Raw genomic sequence first — 17,398 nt, 5'->3', positions numbered from 1 at the left:
GTATGAATTTTTGTATGATTCATATGTGTACAACTCTTTTGAATGAGATGAGGAGAAAATTATTTTTAAAAATAGTTAGTCTATGATTTAAAAAATATTAAATTTTAGTCCATAACTGCAGTCTTGATCAAAATAACTGCCCAAATCAGTGTATAAAAAATTACTTGAATATAAATCGGGGGAAAATCAGTCTCGAACCGAGTCGAAACCCTAATAATATATATATACATATTTACCACAAATTGTATTGCTTAAATAAATTCTACATAAAATATATTTTTATCTTTTGAGAATTACAAATTTAACACCTTGTGTTTCCGGTAAAAATTGTATTTCTTCCTTAAATAGTATACACATTTATATATATATATTAGATATAGATTTGCAAACAAAGAAATATTTAGTATATTGTATTTCCATCCACGTAGGTACATAGGCATACTCAAATTTTGAAATCAAATACACATTATGTATGTATGTACGTATATATATTCGAATACAAAAATCACTTTTGATTTACTGAAAGCCCCTGATTAGCACATATTTTAAATCAAGTATTACCTTACAAAAAGTATTTCTACATAGAGTAAAAAAATAGAAATCTCTATTCATGATTTTTATTTAAACAAAAAGCTTTTTTTTACTTTCTTCTTCAAAAATTTTATAAATACTGTAAAATGACATAAAAACAATCTTGAAAAAACGCACGTCAGTTTAACAAAAATATCAAATTTATTAATTTTATAATGCTCACTCTTTTACTCCATCTATAGAGATATAAACTCCAAAGATTGATTACTGATATGATGTGATAAAGCTTGGTTTTTGAATTTTTTTTGGAAAAAAAATCAAAAAACTTCATTTGAAGAAATTTTTTTGCTAAGCCCGAAAAGCTCGTGGCCTGAACCTTTTAGTTTGACATTTGTTTCTAGTGTAAAATCGTTTCTTTACAAAGAATTGATGAAGTCATACTAGATTTGATACCTTATGTAAAATTTTATTACGATTGACGTCATTGAAGTGTCAAACTTACAAATATGAATAATAGCATCCATATTTGTCTTCACGATATGAACTTTTTTATAAAGATATAAAAAAATCAAGCAGCAATTTATTAATTAATTACAGTATATTGGATCTCAATGACTCTAACTCTTGGAAGACACAAACCATCAAGAAATTTTTATTACATGTTGATGGTCTTAAAATATTTAGCTCTCATGACTACACATTGGATTACTTTTATTGTATATATTGTCATATTTAACCCAAAATCCCGTGCTCTGTCCCTAAACTTGAAACCTTGTAGCCTAACTTAGACCAAAGCCCGATATTTTCTATCCCGATCCACCTCTAATATGTGTGTTGATATATACTAGGGTTTATTTCTTCAGGATTAGTTGTATTTATAGACCTATGCGAAATTCCTGGAAAATCAGAGAATTGCAGAATCAATAAAATAGACCCACAGGCTCTAAATAAAAAAATTACGCATTTTTATGTATGATGATATAAATGAAAAAAATAAAAATTGATAATTTGTAGGTAGGGCTAGTTTAAAGTTTATTATTTTTTATAAGTATTAAAAAAAATATTTAAATTTCATAGTATTTAATATTTACTAACAAAATCCATTTTTTCTTAGGATGACGTAATATAAATTTAAAAAAATACCAGGATTCTGCATGAGAAAATGTATTGAAAAAGGAGAACCCCTAGTACAAATTTGTACAACCAAATATTTTATGGGTTGAGTCTGATATATTTCTCTTTGGGTAGGGGCACTAGTATCGTTTTGAGCGAAGTGTATGTGCTAAGGATTAATATTTTATTCATTATTGGTAGATTAATATTATAGTTTTTTTGAAAAAACGATATTTTAAGGAAAGTCATTGCCATAGAAGAATTCAAAATGACCATTTTTCCAGCTTAGTGATAAGGAAGACATAAGATTATTTATTATCTGTTTTTTAATTATGCCCAAATGCCCATCAATACCCTTTTTACACCTCCATGATATTTTTTCATTATATTTTTACCATGTAATCACAATATTTATAGTTACTGATATATATACCACTAAATTATAAGTTATATAGTACAACGTAATATGTTTAGTTACAATACAATTCAAACGTTTGCCATTTCTACTCTCTTAATCCCCTCAAGGATAATCATTTTATTTGACATGCATCCCCCACTACCATGAGGGGAAGATTTGATTCATAAATGTTAAATGATAGGAGGGGTAAGTTTGTATGTTGACATTTGACGCTATTGTTAAAAAAATTCCATTCAAAAGAATACATTTCATATTCCCTTTATACTTTTTTTTAAATAATGAAAATGTTTTTAGCTAATAAAAAAGTGAAAAGGTCAAGTTAGATGTATATACATTTTTTACTACAGTATGGCAGTAAATATAAGATTGTTTGCAGAAATATTTTTGCCAAAAATAACAAAAAAAAAAGAAGACTTCTTCGTCATCAATTGTTTGCATACCTTTAACTATTTCGGTTGAATAAGTCGAGATTATTGTAGTATTTGCATATTTGTCATTCTACTTAAACTTTTTTTCCCTATTGTAGTAAAAATACATCGCCTCAATAAAATTACATAAAGCGATATATTTTATTTGGAAGGAGCATATCAGAACCAAATAAATTTGTTTAATCCAATGAAGAGAAGAATGACGTAGCTCAATGAATAACGCGCTGGGAGAAATTATTCTATTGAACTGGATATGTGTTGGCTCGCGCCTCGATCGTTCTTAGAAAAGGAAATATACATAACATATATGGACTTCAAAGAAGATTCCAAGGTCAGATGGAGTAAATGTATTATTATAATCATTAATTATAGATAATCAGTGCAATTCCCTCTTACCAATAAAAAAAACTTTAGTATACATTCTTGGGTATCTCAAATCATCCTAGAAGTTTCAATACAATGCTTATATTTAAGCACAATGAAACATTACGCAGTATTTGTATATGTATATATTTTTTCAAGATTATCTTAGTATAAATTCATACTTATTTCTTCTGTAAAAAAAATCAAAAACAAGAAGACCATAATTATTTTCTTATCCAAATAAAATAAGGAGACTTGCATCCACGGATTATACATATTTTAAATAATTGATACATCACTATTTTTTTAATAAATACTTACTAAATATTAAATATCTGTATCGGAGAAAATTCATAGTAGTTTCGATAGTTGCTACGATATTTAATATGATACAGTCCGTATAAAGAAAAAACTAAGTTTTTGTAGTCAGAAATGCTTATTGCACAGAGTACTTACAATTAAATGTAAGAATAAATGTATTTTTTTTTGTATTATGTACATTATAAAAAGAGTTAGAGACAAAAGTTACTTCAATAATCATTCAATTAAGTAAAAAATCCAAGATAAGATTGATTTTTTTCCAGACTTGTCAAGTTTACTTTTTATTAAAATGACTTTTTTTTTACTTAATATTGCTAACATTACAAAAAAAAGATCAAATGAAAGAACCTGTACTTTATAAATCTTGTATTTTTTATTCAAATAAATTTATCTCTCACGAGTCGGCCTTTTCAATTAAGTGAATAATTAACCAACAAGGGATAAAATTAGATGTCGAGGAACATTTTCTTAAACTAATCAAGCTCTACAATAACAAAGCAGACTCCCTTGCCTAAAACATATTTAATTTTTCATTTAAAAAAATATTAAATCTTAGTAAACAAAACAAATTAATTGTTAGATCTAATCGATTGTAAATATCTGATGGGAAGGAAAAATAATTTTTTGATTATATTGGATCTGAAAATATTTTGAAATCAAGCCATGTCTACCCATGCCGGTAGAATACCTGGAATATCAATAAACAAATAACCACAGTTTGCAGGCATAACTTAAAAAGTATTACGATCTTTGTTTTTACAAACACTTATCCAATTTTAGCCAAGTATTTGTCATGTAATTACTATTAACTTGACTTTTCGAATAATACAACTTTTTTATGAGTACATGGGTTCAAATTAGGGCTAAATAAACAAAGTAATTCGTAGATTAGGTTTTAGTAGGATAATTATCATGGGCGAAAAAGTCCCAAGAATAACAAAAAAAAACAACATTTTTTATCTTTCAAAATCAGATTTTTATAAATTATTATTACCTATTGTTTTTTTTGTTTTTTTTCGGTTTTTGGAGCGGAGTCTCTATAACACTTTTCAAGCCTTTGCTTAGATTTAATAGTATCTTTTCCCCATCAAAAAGTGATATAAAATTATAAAAGAAAATTGTTTTTGATCACTTGCTTTGGAAATAACAAAAGTAGTGTAACACTTCGCACAATAACTCACAAACTAAAGACAGATTGCCATGAAATTTTGACAGCTATCTTTTGAAATTTGGTACTAACTGAAAGTGAAGTAAATAAAAAAAGGGTCATCGACTTTTCAACACATGTGTTAATCAAAGGGTACCAAAACCAAAGGAAACCTTTTCTAAAAATGACGCCATACATTAATGCTACATAACAACAGATTTACTCACTGTTATTGTCTCAAAAATTTATGACAAAACTGCCTTCCTTTTATGGCGCCTATGAATCATCATTTATTAGTAACATAATTGCATTAGCTAGTAGATTACTCTGTACTTGTAAAGGTTCTTTGTAATTTATACTACAATTTATTCGCCGTTATTAACATACTTGGTTCCATCAAATTTTGAAATGTAATTATCTGCATCGACCCAGCTCCACAAAAATATCATCAATCACAAGTATTTAAAAATTCAAAATATGATACCTGGGGCACTCCATGATAAGTATAAACACTCTTAGAGCATGATTTGAAATGGAAAACTTATAAGCCATGAATGAACCCTAGTGATCTGACAAGTCTAAAACTTCATTAATAGTTTTTTTTCTCGAGGTAAACACTCTGATCAAAAAAGTATCAAAATCGGTAATGATCATGCCATAAATTTACAAAAAGTGTGTTCATTTGAACTGGAATAGTCCACCTCCTAATATACAAACTACCTTTTAAAAATTGTCACATAGATATATACTCGTAATTATTATGTATAATGATCTCACCAAAAAGAAAATAAATATATTCCTTTTGTCTTTGTTTTTACAAAAAACAAAAATTTGTGTAGAGTTAGTAGTAAATTTGATATATAATGTCAACATATAAAGATTTTTTCTTCTTTCTGGTTTTGGTATAGGATTACAATTGAAGTGTTTGTTGAGATATTAGGCCAACATATTGTATTTATTATTATTAAAATATGTATTTGGTAACCATAAACCAAAATGGTTGTTATGTGTGAAGAATGAGATTTTTGTTTCATAAATACAATAGAAAATAGGAAAGAAATGGAGGAAGGAGGGGGGGAGAAATAAAACGAATAAAACATTGTCAGCATCAACAATGGAAAAGTAAATGACGTGTGTAGAACGTAAAATTCGACCAAATAATATTAAGATTCAACATGCTCACATTTGTTGGTTGTAATTAATTATGAATTGAATACGTAGTTCTCCTGTCACACTCAGGTTCTTGGCATTGACTTTAATTACTTAGGATTTTTGACAAATCCAAAATCTACAATACCTATACAGAGTAAAAATTAAGTAATTTACATATTACTTTTTATTAATGCAACATTTCTGTACTTATCCCTTAAATATTTATTAAAAGATCCTGTATATTTTGACATTTAGTACTAAGAATATAAATCTCATATTCCATTGAATATGAAACCTTTTGGTAAGTGACAAGTGACTAAAGACCATATTATGCAAGCCTTGTTCATATTTTGCTAATTCTTCATTTATTCGGTCCTTAAAGGTACTCAAACTTTGCACATATTTAGCACAATCCCTGGCCTATAGGGTGTGATCAGGAATGGTTCCGGTCAAACGAGAATGGAGTCAAGTATTGCTTGATTATAACTCAGTAACTAATTCAGTAGCATCCCAAAAAGTATTGGAATATAGGAAGCATCTAATAAAATAAAATTATACATAGAATGTTGATGTAAAATTGAAACACATTATAGATTAAATGGATATTTCAGTCTCTAATATGGATAAAAACTCTAGGGAAGCAATGAAGGGTTAATAACTCATATGTCGAAGTCTTTAAGATCATATCATAAGTTAAAAACAGTAAGAATCAAAATGAACTGAAATTTAATTTTGTCAAATATATGCATTATAAATAAGTTATTAACTAAAAATATATATTTACTCGGAAGAAGATATTTTTTACTATTCTTTAATCTCCCTTTTCTATATTCATAATTGAGGTAGATAAATAATAAGAAAACATAAAAATCTTTTTTTTAGATCACTATAATCAATTACATAATTTATTAATCACTCTGAAACGAAGGAAGTACCATTGCTAAAAATTGGCTACATAAAGTATATGTTTCACACAAGATATCACAAGTACATTTCCGTCTCATGGACACCTCTGGAACGTAATGATAGGTAGTAAGTTGTGTCAAAAGATATAATAACAACCATTCGAATCCATATCTCAGCAATAATCAAACGCAACTAAACAAATAAATCTATTTTAAAATAACAACTATATATATATACTAACTGATTTTAAATATTGAGCCTTTTTGAAATCTTACATTCAGAGACGGAGTAAATGATTTCCTAACGAAGTTAATTGCATATTATTGATAATATGTTCCATCATAATTTGAAAAAAACGAAAACATACTCGCACAAAGTCACGAATCCAATTTTCATTAATTAATTTTTCATTATATGGTCGCCTTAATAGCTAGGAGGTATTAAATATAACTTTACGGTATCCCCTATCTATGCAACTACTCATGTTATGAGCTGTTATCTCAATGGTTGTAATGCATATATTTATACATATTAATAGTTACACAGATGACTGTCAACACAAACCGAGGCTATAATGATTCTACCCAAAATTAAGCTTGGATTTCATTCATTGTATTTGTTGAAAAATTATTATTAATTTATATCATCCAATTGTTTCGATAAATCCTTAAGAGGTGTCACAATTGTATTTTAATTAGCAAAAATTTATCATAAGAATTAAATAGTTAAAAATTAATATATCATACAAATTTTGAAAGGTTATGTTGGCCTAAAATTAAGCCTTATAAATCAAATGAATATTTCCAACTAGAGCTAACATTCTTCAGTGTCTCATGCCAACTTCTGTTTGTGATTTTTGTTCTAGGAATGTTTTAGTATTTTATGTTTGTCTAATGCAGGGTATTAATTAAAATAAAACTTTCAATCTATTTAAAAATTTCAACTTATCCCACAAATTAGAGTAAAATGCCAATAAGACATCGAAACATGTCTATGAATAGGGTGAAAATATTAGTTAAAATGTAGTGCGGGTAAAATATACGTCTGAGAGAATATCAAACAAAATATGGTAGGTTAAAATATCTGTTGAAAAAGATTACTACAAACTATAGTACTTCTTGCTTGCTGATAAGTTAAAATTTCAAAAAAGGGAAGAATGATAAATAAGATCTTTCATATTTTGTGTTATCTGTTTTTTTTTTCACGCTAACCGCTATTTTGCCACTATTCCTATTCCTATAAAAGAAATATTAGATTAAGAAGATTGATTATTTAAGGGAAGGAACACTTACTTCTGTTGGTGAATACCTATCTCGTGGAAATACAGAGGTAGGCACTTTCATTCTATTAAGTAGAACCAAAAGATTAGTCTCATGCTCCCGTTCCAAAACCTGTAACCTCGAGCCCCTTCATAGCAGTAGAAGCACTATTTAATAGTAGAATAACATCTGCAATAAACGGCGATCACAACGGAGCATCGTCTCTTATCGTCAAGAGAAGATTGGATAGAATAGACCTGAAAGAAATGGTATAGGTATTAAGCCCAAAAACAATTTTGAAAAACTAAAAAAAGCAGATTCCGATCAAAAAGAGTTAAGATACCGATTGGCCACCTCTTCTTTATTTACAAGTGAGTCTAAACAAATGGCTGAGTCTAGAATGTGCTCTTTTTGTAAAGAAAACATCGAGACATCATTCCATTTGTTTTATTTTTGCTCAAAAGTGGCTCCCGTTGTTAAAATGGTGGATTGTATTATCTGCAAAAAGTACGGCCAAGATCCCTGCCCTTCAGATTGGATTATAGCAACGTCTTCGAAATATAAACAGAACCTGAAAATTGAATATATTATCTCTAAAGTCCAAGTAATAATAAATGGAGATAAAAAAAAATCTTACCTTTTCCATCAAGGCTGGAAGAGTATGTACTCCACTCAATGGAGATCCTAGAAGCCGTCACTGCCCAGTCAGAGATAACAGGAAAATAATGAATTATTGCCCTATATAAAGCTTACTGACGGACCAGGGAATTCTTTAGACCTGAGAGATTCGGGATGACTCTTCTGTGTTATTACTTATAATCGAATTAAATAAACGAACAAGATTCCCGCCTAATTATATCAACATAGAATGATCGATATTACGTCATTTAATATACTGCGTGATATATTAGAGAAAAGAAAAAGAGCGAGCTCGCTTGAGAACCTCACTTTTTGAACTGATTACTTATCTTCCGTTTTTTTCTTTTTTTTCTCTCCTTCATTATTTTAGTTAAACATTTAATATTTCAAATTCTTACATGGAATTGTATGTATTTTTAATTATTATTTGGACATTGTATAATTTCTGCTTTGGATTGTAAAACTTGTATGATTTTTGACTGATATGTGTAAATAAATAAAAAATTAACTTATATGTATATTTAATAATATTAATAAATTGGACATTTCTAGTTGCATTTTTTTGTTCAAGATAGTTTTTTTATTAACTCACCAGGTAATACATACTTCCCATCAACAACTTTATTTCAATTAAAAAACATAATCCCTTTAGTAACATAGTTTTAAATTTCTTCCCATAAATTTTCAAAAGAAAAAAAGGGGTAAAAAAAAAGAATTTCCTTTTATGGGACATGATATTTCTCCAATATATGTTTGTATACATTCGGTAATACCTCTATTTACGAGTGATTCAAGATACTTGTAACGGCTGGGATATGAAACTTATTATACCCCAAGATTCGAGGAAATCTTCTACAAACGAGATTTAATTAATTTCTGCCTCCAGACGCCCTAACCTATCTTACTCTTATTATAGTTAGGGTTGTAAGTCCTAAGCCTTTTTAGCCTACAAGTTTTGTTGTTGTTGGTAAAATAAATTATTTTTATTTTCTGGAGCTGTTATTATTATTATTTTATTCTTAAGGAGAGGGTTTCAAGATTAATTCTCTCTTGGACTTGGAGTAAATCTGAGGATTGGAAACAGAGTAATCCCTGCTTATGTCCTTGCTTGATACGAAGAGGGACTAGTGTGTATTCCCATTCTCTCATTCCGGCTTACATCTGATGTAATAAAACACCTGACAGCCAAGCTGCTCACTTTCTACAAATCCTTCAAATTTTCAGGGTTTACCATGTTAATTTTCGGTTTCATTTTTTTTTTACATAGTAAAAATTCATACGATTTAGAGTCCTCAGTATTCTTGTTCCTAAATTTGAAATACAAAAATAGCTGTTGAAGGAATAACACTCGTAAGTAGAGATATAACTGTATATATAAGTACAACCATCTACATATAGGGGTTAATAAGCAGGAAGGTCTGTATGTGTACATAAGTAATAAATAACTATAATACCATCATCTTGAGATTTTAACTGCTTATTAGGAAAATGGTTGTAGTTTTTTTTCGGTCAAGATCTCTAGTCTCATCAAGAAAAAAAATGTGGAAAATATATGAAAATTCTGTAGGATTAATGATATATTAATTGGATACAATGTGTGTCCTATTAAGAACATTTAGGTCCATAGCTTAAATTGTTTCACGTAGGACTTTTAAATTATTTTTAACATATATTTACTGATTAACACCCGAAAAATGCGTTCATTTGGAAAAATAACATATTAATAATATATAGTATAATTTTAAATACTTTATTGATTTATGATGTTTATAAAACGTTATTTTCTTTAGAGTAAGTCTGTGAGCATATCTTTTTGTCAATGTTCAGTATTGTAAATACAAGGGGTACTAGGGAGTGGTACTTCATAGCAAGGGACAGTTGAAAGAGCATAACTAATCAAATTTGAGCTATAAATAAGTAAAATTATGAACAGTAAATAATATTTTTTAAAGAATAATTAACATGACCTTTCATGCTGGTTCATAAGAAATTTTTATGTATTATACTACTTTAAAATATAATCAGATTTATATCATGGATCCGATATGTTCCCAGTCTCTCTAATTATATAAAGTCTTTTTTTTAGTAGAGGCCTGTAACTACAGGGGAGCACTATTGGTCGATACCCATTTATAAATATAAACAATGCGAACGCTCCACAGCTAGAATATCAATACCAACATAATTTAATTTATGTTTCTAATAAAACGGCAGAATATTGACCAATTTTGAGGTTTACAGACGATATCCTATAAAAAAATTCTAAAACAAATTAAACTTGTCAATTCGAAAAAAAAAAGTTATTGTCTCGACCTCTGCCCTTCCTAGAATTTGAAGTGCTCGATTTGGATATAGGTTTGGTTCCAGGACTGTCTCACCCACATGGTGTTCTCAATATTTTGGCCTACTGGTTCAACCAAACTTATTCACAACATTGCAGATCTGGTATAAAAATATCTTATGGTTTAAAGTCGAAAGGCGTTTCTATAGTAAGTTATTTTCTCTTTTTCCAATGACAGCTATAATTTTTTTATAAGAGTTCCAAAGTTGTGAGATAGGTGTCTGTGTCTAAACTGTGTATACTGCCTCTATCTTCATTAAGTAATTTGATTTATATGAGGAGTAGTACAACTTTCACACAGAATATAATTTCCAAATTTTAACAACTCTACTCTACATATTTAAAAAGTCAATTTTTTGTAATATTAGCTGTTTGCTAGAGAAAGTTCAGATCGTGTCTTTATTTTACAATATAAATTTCAGGCTTTTTGATTAATATATTTTAAGTAATGTCATGTAAAAATTGTGCTCGTTCAAGTTTATAATTCACTTTTATTTCATACTGGCGATGACGAGCCGACAAACTTTGCTTCAATCGTAGGGATGCACTTTATTAATATATGAAATAACTGCCCACCAACTCCTGAGTATTACTCCCTGTTATTCATGAGCACACCCAGATGTACTTACTCAATACCTACATGTTCCCTTGTCATCCATGAAGTAATACTGATAGCAGTTTGAGAAAATAAAAATAAACATGATTCAGGCTTCCAACAACAACAACAAAACTTGGGCGCTTAAAAATGCCTCGGATGTACTCTCATTTTCTTTTCTTTTTTAAAATAACTTGTGGAGCTTTAGCTACACACTTTCTTTGGTAAACCTCATATAAAGTCCCATTGAATATTTATCTTTTGTTTTTAATATGACGTGTTGAGCTCTAGTAACATACTGTCTTTTTAAAAAATGAGTACTCCAAATATAAACTAATACCTATTTTTATAAAACTATATTTTCATAATTTTTTTAAATTTTAATGCAGAATATAATCAAAGTTGAGAACAATCTACTATCAACAATTTTAGGGCGATCATAAAGTAGAAAAAATGACGACTCTATGTAAATTTTTATGCTTACTTTTTCCATGAGAGTCTTAATTTGAACTGAACTAAGAATATCAGATTTTGATCCTTAAAAAGCAAACAAAAATAGATTCATCCTGAAACATTAGGGACATTGTAATTGAAAAGATTTAAGTAAGCAAAGGCCTGGTTATTCATTATCTATAGAAAAACTTGTATTGCATATAAATAAGGGTCCATTGTAAGAAATAAGAGATTAATCATTAAAATATTTGATACAGATTATTATTTTTTAAATAATCAGTTATTGTTTTCATACAGGATATTCATATTTGATTAAAAAACAGGGTGATCTGATGGTTTACTTTTCATATATATATTTTTTGGTTTCTTTTAATGACAGTATACACCTGTAGGTACATACAAATAAGAAAGTTATGTAATATTGTTTAAAACTTAATACTATACATATTAAAAAATTATTTTTGTTTGTCCATTACACTTTTTATTTGTAATCAAACTCTAAGTCGGAAGATTTTAAAGTATCAAATTTCTTGCATAAAGACGTATAATTGTCTAAAGATTATTACAAAGGTATTTTAGATGAATAATTTCTATTAATCAGAACAAAAAATAAAGATATATGTTTTTTATTATTTTAACCATATAAATCCAAGCCAATAGTCAAATGGACAATAATTTCATAGAAAGCCAGGAAATCAAATAAAAAAGAAATCATTATCCATACACTATGCCCAAATGTATAGCTTATGAACATGCCTACCTTCTGGCTGATAGACTGCTGGACTTTGTCCTCACTCGACGTGAACCCTCATGACTTTGCTGTTTGGTGGGTCTTGGAGGGCAAGACGAACACGACTGTTAACCCAAATGTCGATTCCCTGAAGGCAGTGATCACGGAGGAGTGAAACAACTTGTCCTCGGACTTCATCTAGGCCAACTGTGGGTTTGTTTGTCCCCGTATGGAAACCATCATTCAGAATGGAGGGGACATATTGAATGAAAAGTGTATAAAATCATTAAATTACCAACGTTGGTTTCAAAAGTTTGATCAAAAAATGGCACAAAATAAAAATATGTAGAAGTGAAAATGCTTTTAATATTTTCTAATTTTTAAGTCCGTACCCTTTTGAGTTATATTGAATTTTACTCAACGATCCTTGAGGAAAAATATGATGTTGCGTAGGCAGCTATATTGGAACAAACAAATGATCTCGTAGTCTTTGTTTTGTCACTTAGTTATAACTTTGATTATCGCTGGAATTGATAAAAAAATAAATATTACTTAAAGTATTTAATTTCATATCTTTGGATAAATAAGTTTAAAAAAAAAACAGAAAATTTATTAAACTAGTTTTTGAACCCATAATTTTTTTGAATTCTCTTTCTACATATTTATAACTTTATAAAACGGTCATTCTGCTAATGTGTATTTGTACTTCTTACCTTCGTCGTTATTTATCCAATCAGATCCGTTTACCCCCTTTGTTTGATCAAGACATACCTTTCTTTCAATAATCATATATGGAAGTGTGTACATCATTTAAGACAAAAAAAAAAGTATAGATGTACTTATATACATTTCCATAAAAGCTATTTCCAAAAACGATCCAACACTGATAATAGTCAATGAGTCATGGAATTTATGTTGAGTATTGATTTATCTAAATATTGAGTAACTAATATTAACTCAATATTCATATTGGAATAAACACAATTGAATAACAAAACATGACATAATGAATTTGAAGGAAAATTATTTGAAATAGTCTATATTTTGTTGGAAGGGGAGGAGGGGAGATAATTTTTTTCAAATTATATAAATAATGACAAATATATAGATACTTTTGTTTTGTTATGTATAACTTTGAATACCTTACATAGGTAATCATATCTATACATCTAAGTCGAAAAAATTGTTCAAAAATATACATCTTATACAAATACAGTATGTGAAAGCCAGGCTTTTTTGCTCACTTCTCCCTATTTGACATAATCTTGGCTTCTAGAAATGATAATGAGATTCCAGCTTATTTTGTTGCAAAGTAATAAATAACTTTTAGTTATGTAAATTCTTGAATTAATTATTGGGGTTTTAAAATACTCACTATTTATGCGTATTATTATGTATAATATTAATAGATAAGCTAAAAGGGAAGTGGGATTTGTCATATTCTAGATTGAACATGTTACATTTGATAATAATGTATTATTTTAATAATGATCGATATCCAATGGTCTACCTGCAAATATGAGTCACAAGAAATATAACATTAAATAAAAAAAAGAACTAATGACTTAGATAATGATGAAATGCATTCCAGTTGACGAAAATCTAGCCGTATGGTGAAGGGATAATTTATATAAATTTCCAATGTTCCAAGTTAGCTTCACGATACCTCAAAACTACAGGTTAAGTAGGAGTTAAATATATTTTAAAATAATTAATTTGTACAGAAAATAAATTAAAAAAGAATAATAGAATATCGAAAAACTTTAAAATCTACATTAATTCTATTAAAAAATCATTTTAATATTATGCCGTACCGAACTGCATACCGTGAAGGATGTGCTGTGGTTCGTACTGAACCATGGGTTTAGTGTAACGTCCAATTCCTAATATTCACTGGTCAATTCATTATTTGTTCTATAAAGATGAAAGGTTCTATAATCATTAATTTTGGAAGGAATGTATCGGAAAGGTTTTGATAATTACATGTATACCTTCAGTTGTAAAAGATTGAAAATCCCTGCTTTAGGGATATATTGTTTCTAAATTAATATTTAATTATCAAATTAGATATGTTCTATATGTAATAATACATCTGCTAATAAAGATTAGGGATTTAACGGTCCCAAATTTTTAACGTTCTGCTCCAAAATATTCAGGAAGCGTCTGAATCAGACGCAAAAGCTGTCCCGTAGAACAATCTTTTGGAAAAATGACGTCAGCGTAGAGATCCACCATTGCCATGACATGTTATATTGAATAATAACGTATTAATTTACAAATAATCTATCCCTCAAGGTCTACACATTTTCTTATTTTTTCCTCCAACTGCTGTCCTATATCATGTTTTAGGTATAAAGGTAAAAAGTATTCAATTAGTTCATTATTCATTCTAGTAATATATGTAACAATTACTAAGAGCAAATTCAGTTTTATACTGCTAAAATATTCATTTTAACCCATTACAGGTGATAGGCTAACCACAAGTGATTTACCACTACATGAAAGTATCAATTTATTAATCTACATGCAATATTTTTTAATAAAGTTATATTCGTTTGTCTACTAAGTACTTTACTTACATAACAATAATCAAAAACTGAAAAAAATCTATTTGGGACCCGCAATACTCAAGAACTAACTCGAATCGAGACTGTTGTTAAATTCAAAAGTATTGATTTGAGTTAAAGACAAATATCTCGTTAAGTATCAGGTCGAGAGATTAAATTTTAATTTTAATTTTTTTGTGATATTTGATGTTGCTCAGAATAAATTTTTCATAATTTTCATTATTTTTTTACATTTTTATTTCAGTTTGAAATTAGGTGGTTAAAAAATTAACCTCTTGTCAGTAAGGTAAGGACAATGATTTATAAAAATCTATTTTTGTCATTATGAAATATCTTAGTGTTAACAAAATCTAAAAGAGAGTTTTAAAGATATTTCATTTTCTAAGACGGAAGATTAGAATACAGTTTAAACCATGTATGTATATACCTGACATTTAATGATAGTGGATGATATAATAGCTGTCTATGGAGGGACAATTTGATGAAGGAAAAAATGGTGGCCTATATTTAATTGGTCATTTGTGACTCTGCTGTTTAAGCTGTTTAATCAGTGTTTGGTTATCATCAAAACTAGAATGTAAATATAAATCTACCTTGTTTATAACTTATTTGTCATATTGACTCGGTGTTCATGAATTTTTGAGATAAGCAACTAGCAAAAACTTAAAAGGGGGCAATGACCTCTCCCTTATTAGGTATATTTCTTGCTTACATATGGATTGTGTTTGGTTGATATTTTCATCAAACCACAAAAAAATATTTCATACCATTGTGAATCCATATTGACCACTTTTTTAAGTCATCGACAAATTCAGTAATTGCTCTTATTAAAAAAACCAAATATGTTATTTACTCATAGGTATCACAAGAATGTATTTATCAAAGAAAAAAAAATCTAAAATTAGTTGAAAGTTGCCTATCAAAATTTACAATTTGTACTAATAAATGTGTAATGACTCAAAAAATTATGAACAAATGATTACAGGTGGTGTTATCATCCGTTTCCATTATGAACATTAAAGTATAGTATTCCCAGGATGCTTTCATATACATACTGTATATCTAGAGTTGTATGAAATATAACCAACTGATATATTAAACTACACGAAAACAAAGAATCACACTTATAACCCCCAAAAAGCCGCAGTATACTTTTCATCTATCCTGCACTAGTGACTAATAAATCTGAAAACACGAAAATGAGTATGCACCTATATTTTTTATTGGAGAGCGCTTATTTAGACTGAAATACTGTTTCCATATAAATAAATTAAATGCAGTTTTTGGAACTTTAACAGCTAATATCTTGCGTATTTTAAAATGAAATGAAATTTCTTATTTCTGAAAGTTTAACCATGAAACAGTTATTAATCAATTACATCAAATATATCTTATATGTTTTTAATTTCACCTAATTTTTATAATGAAAAACATATATTTTATACAATATACACTTGAACAAGGAAAATAAAATGGAACTAATTTACAACTCCATCAATTTAAAAAAAAATCAAAAAGCTAATATTCCTCGTCTTTGCTGATGTTTAAAAATAGAATGACTGAAAGATTATAAGTGATAATTTTGCCTATGACATTTTTGATCAAAAAATTGTCATTTTACTGTAATGGAGGATTTTAAAATCAAGTATCAAATTTGATAGCTATGGGGTTAAAGCAATATATTTGAAGACCAAAATGTTTTTATAATTTTTTTTGGAAACAAGACTTCAAACATAATGTCTCTTTTATCATCCCTTGGAATGGAAAGATTTTACAAGTTATGACAGAAGAATCAATTTCAAAATTATTCATTTTAGTTTTTGGAAATGGTGTCGATTGGCTTCTTGGCGTACTAAAAATGATGCAGGATGATATAGTGTGGGTATTGTTTATTAATCGAGTCGTAAAAATATGACGAACTCCATGCTCCCTGTAATTGAAAACTGAACAATGTTATTGATTTTCTAAAGGTGTTATCATAATTCTTTCATTCTTGAGAAGGAAACATCTAAGTAGAAGCTATTTGTGACAATGAATCAGAAAGGAGAACACAGGGGATTTGTTAGAGAGGTACAAGTGTAATTCCTTGTTAGGTTTGACATCGGAGCAATTATTCTCAAAAAATATACGAGATAACATGTTTATATTTCCTTCATTGCCTCTTAATTATTGATTGCAGCTAATCTAATAAAATATCATGGCAGCTACGCTAATCATCTTTAAAATACTATTCGAGTTGTCAGGGTTACCACGTTAATTTTTGGGATATTTTATATATAACAACATGTGCTTTTTTTATAAACTCTATTCATAGAATTATTTTGAAATGGGACTGTTGGATCAGATGACGTGTATTTGTTTTGATACATTTGTCTCTGAAATACGTTAGATAGATGTTCACTACCTATGTACAGCAAATAACTCATATGTTCTTG

The 17,398-nt window shown here is 28.4% G+C and overlaps 1 long non-coding RNA gene across 1 annotated transcript; it reads right to left on the bottom strand.

Annotated features, from left to right (window-relative positions):
* Window positions 1-6,969: 6,969 nt before the first annotated feature.
* Window positions 6,970-8,596, bottom strand: LOC121118496 (uncharacterized). The gene is made up of 3 exons (XR_005864476.2): window positions 8,276-8,596; window positions 7,672-8,209; window positions 6,970-7,615 (listed from the first exon to the last, which is right to left on the bottom strand). It is a non-coding gene; the product is annotated as an uncharacterized lncRNA (long non-coding RNA).
* Between the last annotated feature and the right edge of the window lie 8,802 nt (window positions 8,597-17,398).

The sequence above is a fragment of the Lepeophtheirus salmonis genome, chromosome 5 (assembly GCF_016086655.4).
Source record: "Lepeophtheirus salmonis chromosome 5, UVic_Lsal_1.4, whole genome shotgun sequence".
NCBI lineage: Eukaryota > Metazoa > Arthropoda > Copepoda > Siphonostomatoida > Caligidae > Lepeophtheirus > Lepeophtheirus salmonis.
Note: the sequence above shows the minus strand (reverse complement) of the source record. Positions and strands in the feature narration are given on the sequence as shown.